Here is a 9,004-nt window from a genome sequence, read left to right as displayed (position 1 = left end):
TCGTGGGCTCCTACATAAACAATAGCCTATTTCATCCTATATAATGCATAAGATGATTTAAGATTAGCCTTTTGATGACCCATGGATCTTTCAAGTTATGCTAAGGTTATAGAAACTACTTGTCTTTAATGTTTCCCAATTGATCTAACTTCTCTTAAATATTGTTTGATCCAAGAAAGTACAAAGCTTTTATAACTGATGTTATTTGCTTTGGCATAGTGTTTCTATAAATATTGTTCCAAAATTATTGGATCAAGAACAAGAGAGTTTCAGGACTTGATTTTAGCTGGCTCTCCTTTAAAGTAACTTTCTATAATTCTATCAAACCCTAAATGTACTCATACCTATAGATATGAGAAATGTCAGGAGTCGAGGCTTGTTTGAGCAGTTATGGGGAATCATAGTCAAAATATGATTTTGATTGTCTCTTGATTTCACTGCAAATACTTGAACTATAATTCCAAAGAAATCCAATCCTCTCATTGGAAGAGGCACATTAGGTATACTATATAATAAAGTAGCACATATACAGCGATTCTGAAAGTTGATATTGCTAATTATTAACTATTAATTATAGAGCTTTATTCTGTTCCTTTTTTTTTTTATTTATCCTCATTCATGTTATTATTTAAACTGTGCAGATACAACTTAAGTTTGTCTACATCTTATCAAGGTCAAAATTTCTGAAAATGGCATTCATGGAAAAGGGTACACTGAAGCGTTCTTTGACAATTGTGACTTGCCTACTTTGGCAGAGACACATGGTTCTCCATAAGCATGAGTAGAAAGCAATGTTTTAAAAATGAATATCAAACAGAAAAAGTTCGTAATTCTTGATTTTTATAGTTTAATCAATTAAATAAACAGTTAAATTGATGATATAATAATTAAATAAAAATAATATTAAATATATATATATATATAATTAAAATGAGAAACAAATTTACAGTGTGCCTAATTGTTAATAAAATGACATAACATGATCATAGATTAATAATATTAAAAATTTCTTTTGTTGCCGCCGTTATGTTCTTTGGTTCTTCTTTTTGCTGCTATTTTTTGCCTTGCCCAACTTCTTGAGCTTTGAACCCTTGTCTTTTGCTGCTGGTTTGCGTTTCCTATGGTTTATGCCATGAAGTATTACTGTTGGCCAAAAAAAAATTGCAAATATTTAATTTAATTTAATATTCTTGTCTTTCCATCACTCCTCCCTATACTCATGTATAATACCTTTCACATTTATATTTATACTCCTCCCTATACTCATATATAATACCTTTCACATTTATATTTATATTTATAAAAAAAAATGTTATGAAACAACAATTATAATACTTAATTTAATAAATTAATAAATACTATTATTCATGAACAACATAAAAATATTTTCACTTATCAAACGTATCTATTCCATTAATTATAGGAGCATCCTTCAACCGCTATATTTTAATTTTTCTATCGGCAATGCGCATGAAGCCATTACGGCATAGTGCCAGTGCGGGCCCCTGATTCCCTTCAATGGTGTTAAAAAAAACTATATATATATATATATATATGTATATATATGTATGTATATATTATAAATTATCAATATAAATTAAGTTCGTTGATAATGATAAAACTAATTTTTAAATGAGAATATTCATTTAAGGACAGAAAACTTATAATTTTTTTAATTTTTTAAAATAATTTTACATATTTCATTTTAAAAGAATAATTTAACATATTTCATTTTTTCTTTCCCATTTTCTGCATCCATGGATAACATTTAATAATAGTAATAGGAATTGGAAGGAGGATATCTATCAAATGAGGACACCATTTATATAACCGTACATGAATTTTTACATTGCCTGCTACCTAATTAGCAATTTAGTAAAAGCAAATTCAATAAAAAAAATTAGTAAAAATAGATATATTATATAATAGGGAAAATACTATTTTGGTCTATACACTTTTCTTGAATTGTGATATAGGTTTTTACACATTGTGTGTGGATATTTTAGGTCTTTATATTTTTCTCTATCTATAATATTAGTTCTTACATATTTAAAGAAACGTTAATGTGATATAAATAGTTGTTAATAATACTAACATATTAGTTAATACTATTGATTTTGTACTTACATATTAAACTCATGTTGATATGAATTTTTTAACAAAGAAAAAATAAAAGAAAAGCTTATATTAGATAAAATAAAAAGGTTGACTTAAACTTTAAATGATCAGCAAAAAGCACAAATTAAATAGACTTAAACCTTCATTTTTTAAGGCACAAAAGAGTCTAAATTAGCTTTTTATTTAATCTAATATAGCTTTTTAAAATTTTTGCTCATTAAAAATCTATGTCAGTATCAATTTAACACATAAGTATAAAATTAATTATATTAATTGACATATTATTATTATTAACACAAATATATCTCTTTAAAGATGTGAGGATCAACGATTTAGGCGGAAAAAAATGTAAAGACTTGGACCAAAAAAAATAAAAAAGTACATATTTCAAAACCTGAGAAAAATGCGCGGCTAAAAGTAGAGCTTTCCCGGTACAATAATATAATAATGTTTTGCCTCCTTCCATTTCAAATCTCGTGCCTTTTTCAACCTAATAAATAATAAAATTAAAATTAATTGATGGCAGGTGAGAGACGAATGACGGTTATTTTTTTTTTTTTTTTTTTGGATAACCTAAAAGGCTCCAAACTTAACCGGCAACTCTGCCAACGTTCTAGTGTCCAAAAGGGAAAACCTTGGGTTCATGAATCGTCTTCTCTCCTCTTCTTTTTCCCGTGTGCTCAATGATCTGCGGCATTTCATTCGACTCTCATCTCCTCCGATGACTTCATCTACTCTCTGCGTTTTTTTTTTTCAAGTCTTATTTCCTGAACCGATTAAACCCTGTTCTATTCCCCAAACCCCTAAATTCCATAATTTCTATATCTTTCTTGCGCTGGTAAGTCCTACTTAATTCCTCCAGTTTCCATCTCACTCGCGGAACCACCGCGGCCAATCCTCCACCACGGTTCCTGTTTATCCACCCTCGCGGCGGTCACTGCCGTTTCCGTATCCTCCTCCACCACGGCTATACCAACTCCCACAGCCGCACACGCCGCCGCCGCCGCCGCCGCCTGCTCTTCCTCAAGACTGAGCTTCGTTCACCCTAATGTTCCGGCCATCAAGGCTCTGACCTTTCATGCCGTCGATCCTATCGATCCCTCATGGTCTGCTCTGATCCGCACTCTCTTGACCTTCCTGTCTCGTGATCTTTCGATTCGATAATGTGGCCGAACAGAGCAAAGGCCTTGCCAAGGGCATCTTTGTCTCTCTCCCCATTATTCTTCAAGGGCTCGAAGGTGTACTGTCTTATTATTAATAGTTTTTTTCTCGTACTGTTTTCCTCAATCTAGAAATTCTAGTTATGTTTGTCATTTGACTACGAATTAGGCCATGACTTGTTGAAAACAACAAAATGGCAGCAAAAGATGGCCGTAAAGAGGCATAAGGTGGCCAAACATTGCGTGGCTTCTTCCACGTGTTCAAGATGTCACTGATCGTATCAGGTACCAGGTAATTTTCGTTTATTGCTCACAACACTGATATATTATTTCTTAATTTTCTGCTGATATTCTTGTCTTTTAAAGTTTAACTGCGTCACCTGGTTGATGTGACTAGTTAATTCAGAACTCCTAATGAATATAATGTTATTTGCTCTCATTTTCATAGTATTGTACATTTTGTGAGATATCCTTTCGAAAGGAGGGTTATTTTGTTGATTGCTGGGTGGATTTATCATATTTTTTTAATACCTATTAGCATCCATCTTGTGTGTTTCGGAGCCAATACATATATCTTATGGTCTGTGTCATGTTGTATTGTTGTTCACTACTTTTGTCAATCTAAGAAAGAATTTCTCAGTTAGAAAATACTACTACATTATTGTCCATGAAATTGTTTCGCAGCCACATGCTTGATACATTAAAACGACTCTACACAGCTTCCTTTTTTATAGATAACCATCACACCAATGTTCTCTATTATGATTGATGTAGGACTTGAGGAAACTGCTATTTGCATATACCATATATAATTAATTGCATTCTTTTTCTTTTTCCTCCAAGTGCTTTTTATTGATTTTTTTCTTACATTTTAAATATTTTTTAAATATAAGAATATCCTTTTAATCTTTGCACTTCCTATATTATTTATCTATATTTTAGGTCTGAACTTGATTTTTTTATTTAGCTTAGATATGTCTTGGAAAAAGCTTAATGTTTTATATTTTTCTTAATATCCTTCTCAGTTTTTAAATTAAAGTCATCATTTATGAATAATGTTAATCATGCATTCATAAAAAATGTGTGATATTTTCAAACATTTATAGTATTTCCATTAAAAAAAATGTTTTTGATTTGGGACTTGAGGAAACCACTACACACACCATATATTACTCACTGTATTGTTTTTCTATTTTTTCCTCTTGTTTTTTGTTGATTTTTCCATACATTTTGAAGCTTTTTTAAATATAAACATTTTTTAAATTTTTGAACTTTCTATTATTTATCTATATTTTTTGTTTAAAATTTATTTTTTATTTTAGCTGAAATATATCATAAAAAAGTGCTTAGTGTTTTATAATTTTGTTGATGTCTTTCTCTCTTTTTAAATAAAAGCCATCATTTATGAAAAATGTTAATCATATGTGCATCATATTATCAAAGATTTATAGTATTTTCTTTTAAAAAAATATTTTGATGTGGGACTTAAGGAACCGACCATGCAAACACACCTTTTATAACGCCTTGCATTCTTCTCTCTTTTTTTCTTCCTTTTGCCTTTTGTTAATTTTTTCGTACATTTTAAAGCTCTTTTTTTTTTAATATAAGCTCATATTTTTAATATTTGCACTTCCTATTTTTTTATCTATATTATTTTGAACTTGATTTTTTTATTTAGCTGAAATATGTCTTCATAAAGTGCTTAACGCTTTATATTTTTATTGATATCTTTTTCAATTTTTAAATAAAATTCATCATTTCTAAATTATGGTAATCATATGCTCATAAAAATTGTATCCTATTATTATCAAACATTTATAGCATTTTCTTTAAAGAATTATATTTTTGATGGAGTATTTGAGGAAACCACCATGCACTCAGTCATATGTAACTTATTGCATTATTTCTTTCTTTCTTTCTTTTTTAAATGTGTTTTTTTGGTTGATTTTTTTTCCTTACATTTTAAAGTATTTTTTTTATTTTAACCATATCTTTTTAATCTTTTCACTTCATATTGTTTTTGTATATTTCCGTATAAACTTCATTTTTTAGCTTAAATATGTCTTCAAGATCGAGCTCAATGCTTTATACTTTTCTATATATATATATATATATATTTTATATTTTTTAAATAAGTCATCTTTTATGAATAAAGTTAATTATATATTCATAAAAAAGTATCATGTTTTATGGATAATGTTGATATCTTTCCTAAATTTTTAAGTATAATTCATCATTTAAGAATTAGGGTCACCATATATTCATAAAAATTGTATCATATCATCAAACATTTATAGCATTTCCTTTTAAAAAATATATATATTTGATGTGGGAGTTGGGGAAACCACTACGAACACACTGCATATATAACTTATTACGTGCTTCCTCTCTTTTTTTTTTTAATGTGTATTCTTGTTGATATTTATCTTACTATTTTAATTTTTTCTTTTTCATTGCATTCTTTCTCTTTCTTAATTTTTAAAGAAAAATAATCTTTTATGAATAATGTTAATCATATATTCATAAAAATGTATCATATTATAAAACATTTACGTTATTTTCTTTATTTAAAAAATATTTTTGATGTGTGACTTTTGGAAACCACCATGCACTCACGCTACATATAAACTCATTGCATTCTTTCTGTTTTTTTTTTTCCATGGAATTTCTGTTGATTTTCCCCACCATTTCAAAGCTTTTTCATAAATAAGAACGCATCTTTTTAATCTTTGTATTTCCTATTATTTATCCATATTTTTTGATTAAATTTGGCTTTAAGAAGTGCTTAAAATGTTATGTTTACTTAATATTTTTTCAATTTTCAAATGAAAGCCGTCCATTAGGAAAACTGTTAATCATATATTCACAAAAAATGTATCATATTATCAACAACATTTAAAGTATTTTCTTATAAAACTTGAGGAAACCATGATGCATTCACACCATATATAACTCATTGCAAGCTTTCCCTTTTCTTTCGTTTCATTTTTTGTTAATTTTTTCTTACATTTTAAAGTTTTTTCTTTTTGAAAAATATCAGCTCATCTTTTTAACAATTGCACTACCCATTCTTCATCTATAATTTTTGTTTAAACTTTATTTTTTTCTTCTTTTTTAAATCGTGCATATTGTTGATTTCTTTTCCTTACATTTTAAAATTTTTTATTTCAAGCACATTTTTTAAATCTTTGCATCTCCTATTATTTTTTATGTTTTTGTATAAACTTATTTTGTAGCCTAAATATATCTTTAAAAAGTGCTCACTACTTTACATTTTCTAGATATCTTTTTAAAATTTAAATAAAAGTCATCTTTTATGAATATTGTTTAATGTATGATATTATAAAACATTTATGTTATTTTCTTTTTTAAAAATATTTTTGATGTGGGGCTTTTGAAAACCATCATTCACTTACACCATATATAGGCTCATTATATTCTCTCTCTGTTTTTTTCCTTTTCTTTTTGTTAATTTTTTCTTACATTTTAAAGCTTTTTTCTTTTTGAAAAATATAAGCTTATCTTTTTAACATTTCCAATTCCTATTTTTCTTATCTATAATTTTGTAAACTTGATATTTTAATGTTCATTTTGTTTATTTTTTCTTACATTATAATTTTGTTATTTTAAGCACATTTTCTAAATCTTCACACTTCCTTTTATTTATGTACATTTTTGTATAAACTTCAATTTGTAGCTTAAATATATTTTCAAAAAAAGCTTGATGCTTTACGTGTTTCTAGATTCTAGATATAATTTTTTAATAAAAGTCATCTTTTATGAATAATCTTTAATGTATGATATCCTAAAACATTTACAGTATTTTCTTTTTTTCAAAAATATTTTTGATGTGGGACTTTTGAAAACAACGATTCAGTTACTCATTGTATTCTTTCTCTCCGTTCCCCCCCTTTCTCTCCCTTTGCTTAAGGTTAATTTTTCTTCTTACATTTTAAAGCTTTTTTCTTTTTGAAAAATAATAGCTCATCCTTTTAACATTTCCAAGTCCTATTCTTTTATCTATAATTTTTTAAACTTGATTTTTTTTATCTTTTGCTTCTCTTTTTTTAAATGTGTATTTTGTTGATTTTTTTCTTACATTTTAATGTTTTTTTATATAAAGCACATTTTTTTTAAAATATTTGCCCTTCCTATTGTTTATCTATATTTTTATATAAACTTCATTTTGTAGCTTAAATATATCTTCAAAAATTGCTTAATGCTTTTTATAAATAAAGTTTATCATATATTTATAAAAATATACTCCCTTCCGTTAAAAAATGTAAGACATTTTTAACGGAATCTCACTTTTTAATAAAGTAGTTAGTTACTTTCAATCTAACTCTATTTTTTTCATATTTATTTCTATTAAACACTTTACAATAAATATAAAGTAATTCATCGATAAAGATACTTTTGAAAAAAAAGGTAATGATTACACCTCAAAAGACTACAAATGTTTTATATTTTTAAACATTTAACTCCTCAAAAAATGGACAGAGGGAGTATGTTATTATGAAACAATTGCAGTATTTTCTTATTGTTTTAAAAATATTTTTGATGTGAGACTTATGAAAATTGTCATTCACTTACATCATATGTAAACTCATTGCATTGTTTCTCTTTGTATTTTTCCGTTTCTTTTTTTTTTTTTCCTTACATTTTGACGGTTTTTTTCTTTTGAAAGATATTAGCTCATCTTTTTAACATTTCTAATTCCTTCTATAATGTTTGTAAACTTGATTTTTTTTTTCTTTTGGTTCTCTCTTTTTAAATGTACATTTTGTTGATTTTTTTCTTACAATATTTTTTTTTTATTTTGAGCACATTTTTAAAATTTTGGTACTTCCTATTATTTATGTATATTTTTGCATAAACTTCAATTTGTAGCTTAAAAATATTTTCAGAAAATGCTTGATGCTTTACATATTTTTAGGTATCTTTTTCAATTATTTAATGAAAATCATTTTTGATGAATATTGTTTAATGTATGATATTCCAAAGGATTTACAGTATTTTCTTTTTTTAAAAATATTTTTGATGTGGGACTCATGAAAACCATATGCACTTACATTATATATAAACTCAAATTATTCTTTTTTTCTTTTTTTTCCTTTTCTTTTTCTTTTTTTCCTCACACATTAAATCTTTTTTCTTTTTGAAAATATTAGTTCATCCTTTTAGCATTTCCAATTCCCATTCTTTTATCTATAATTCTTCTAAACTTGATTTTTTTTCTTTTGCTTTTCTTTTTTTAAATGTTCATTCTGTTAATTCTTTTTTACATTTTAATGTTTCTTTTATGTTCAGAACATTTTTTTTAAATCATTGCACTTCCTATTATTTATGTATATTTTTTTATCAACTTCATTTTGTTGCTTAAATATGTCTTCAAAAAATGCTTAATGCTTTACATGTGTTTTAGATGTCTTTTTTAATTTTAAATAAAAGTAATCTTTTATGAATAAAATTTATCGTTTATTTATAAAAATGTATAAAACTTTTTCATTATTTTTTTTAAAATGATATTTTTGATGTGGGATTTATGAAAGCCATCATTCACTTAGACTATATATAAATCCATTGCATTCTTTCTCTCAGTTTCTTTCATTTTCATTTTTTTTAATTTTTGTCTTTCATTTTAAAGCTTTTTTTCTTTTTGGAATATAACAGCTCATCTTTTTAACATTTCTAATTCCTATTTTTTTATCTATAATTTTTGTAAA

Source organism: Prosopis cineraria, unplaced genomic scaffold, assembly GCF_029017545.1.
Source record: "Prosopis cineraria cultivar Desert tree isolate PC_DT_omini unplaced genomic scaffold, ASM2901754v1 PC4, whole genome shotgun sequence".
NCBI classification, from domain to species: domain Eukaryota; kingdom Viridiplantae; phylum Streptophyta; class Magnoliopsida; order Fabales; family Fabaceae; genus Prosopis; species Prosopis cineraria.
This window is presented reverse-complemented; position numbering follows the sequence as displayed.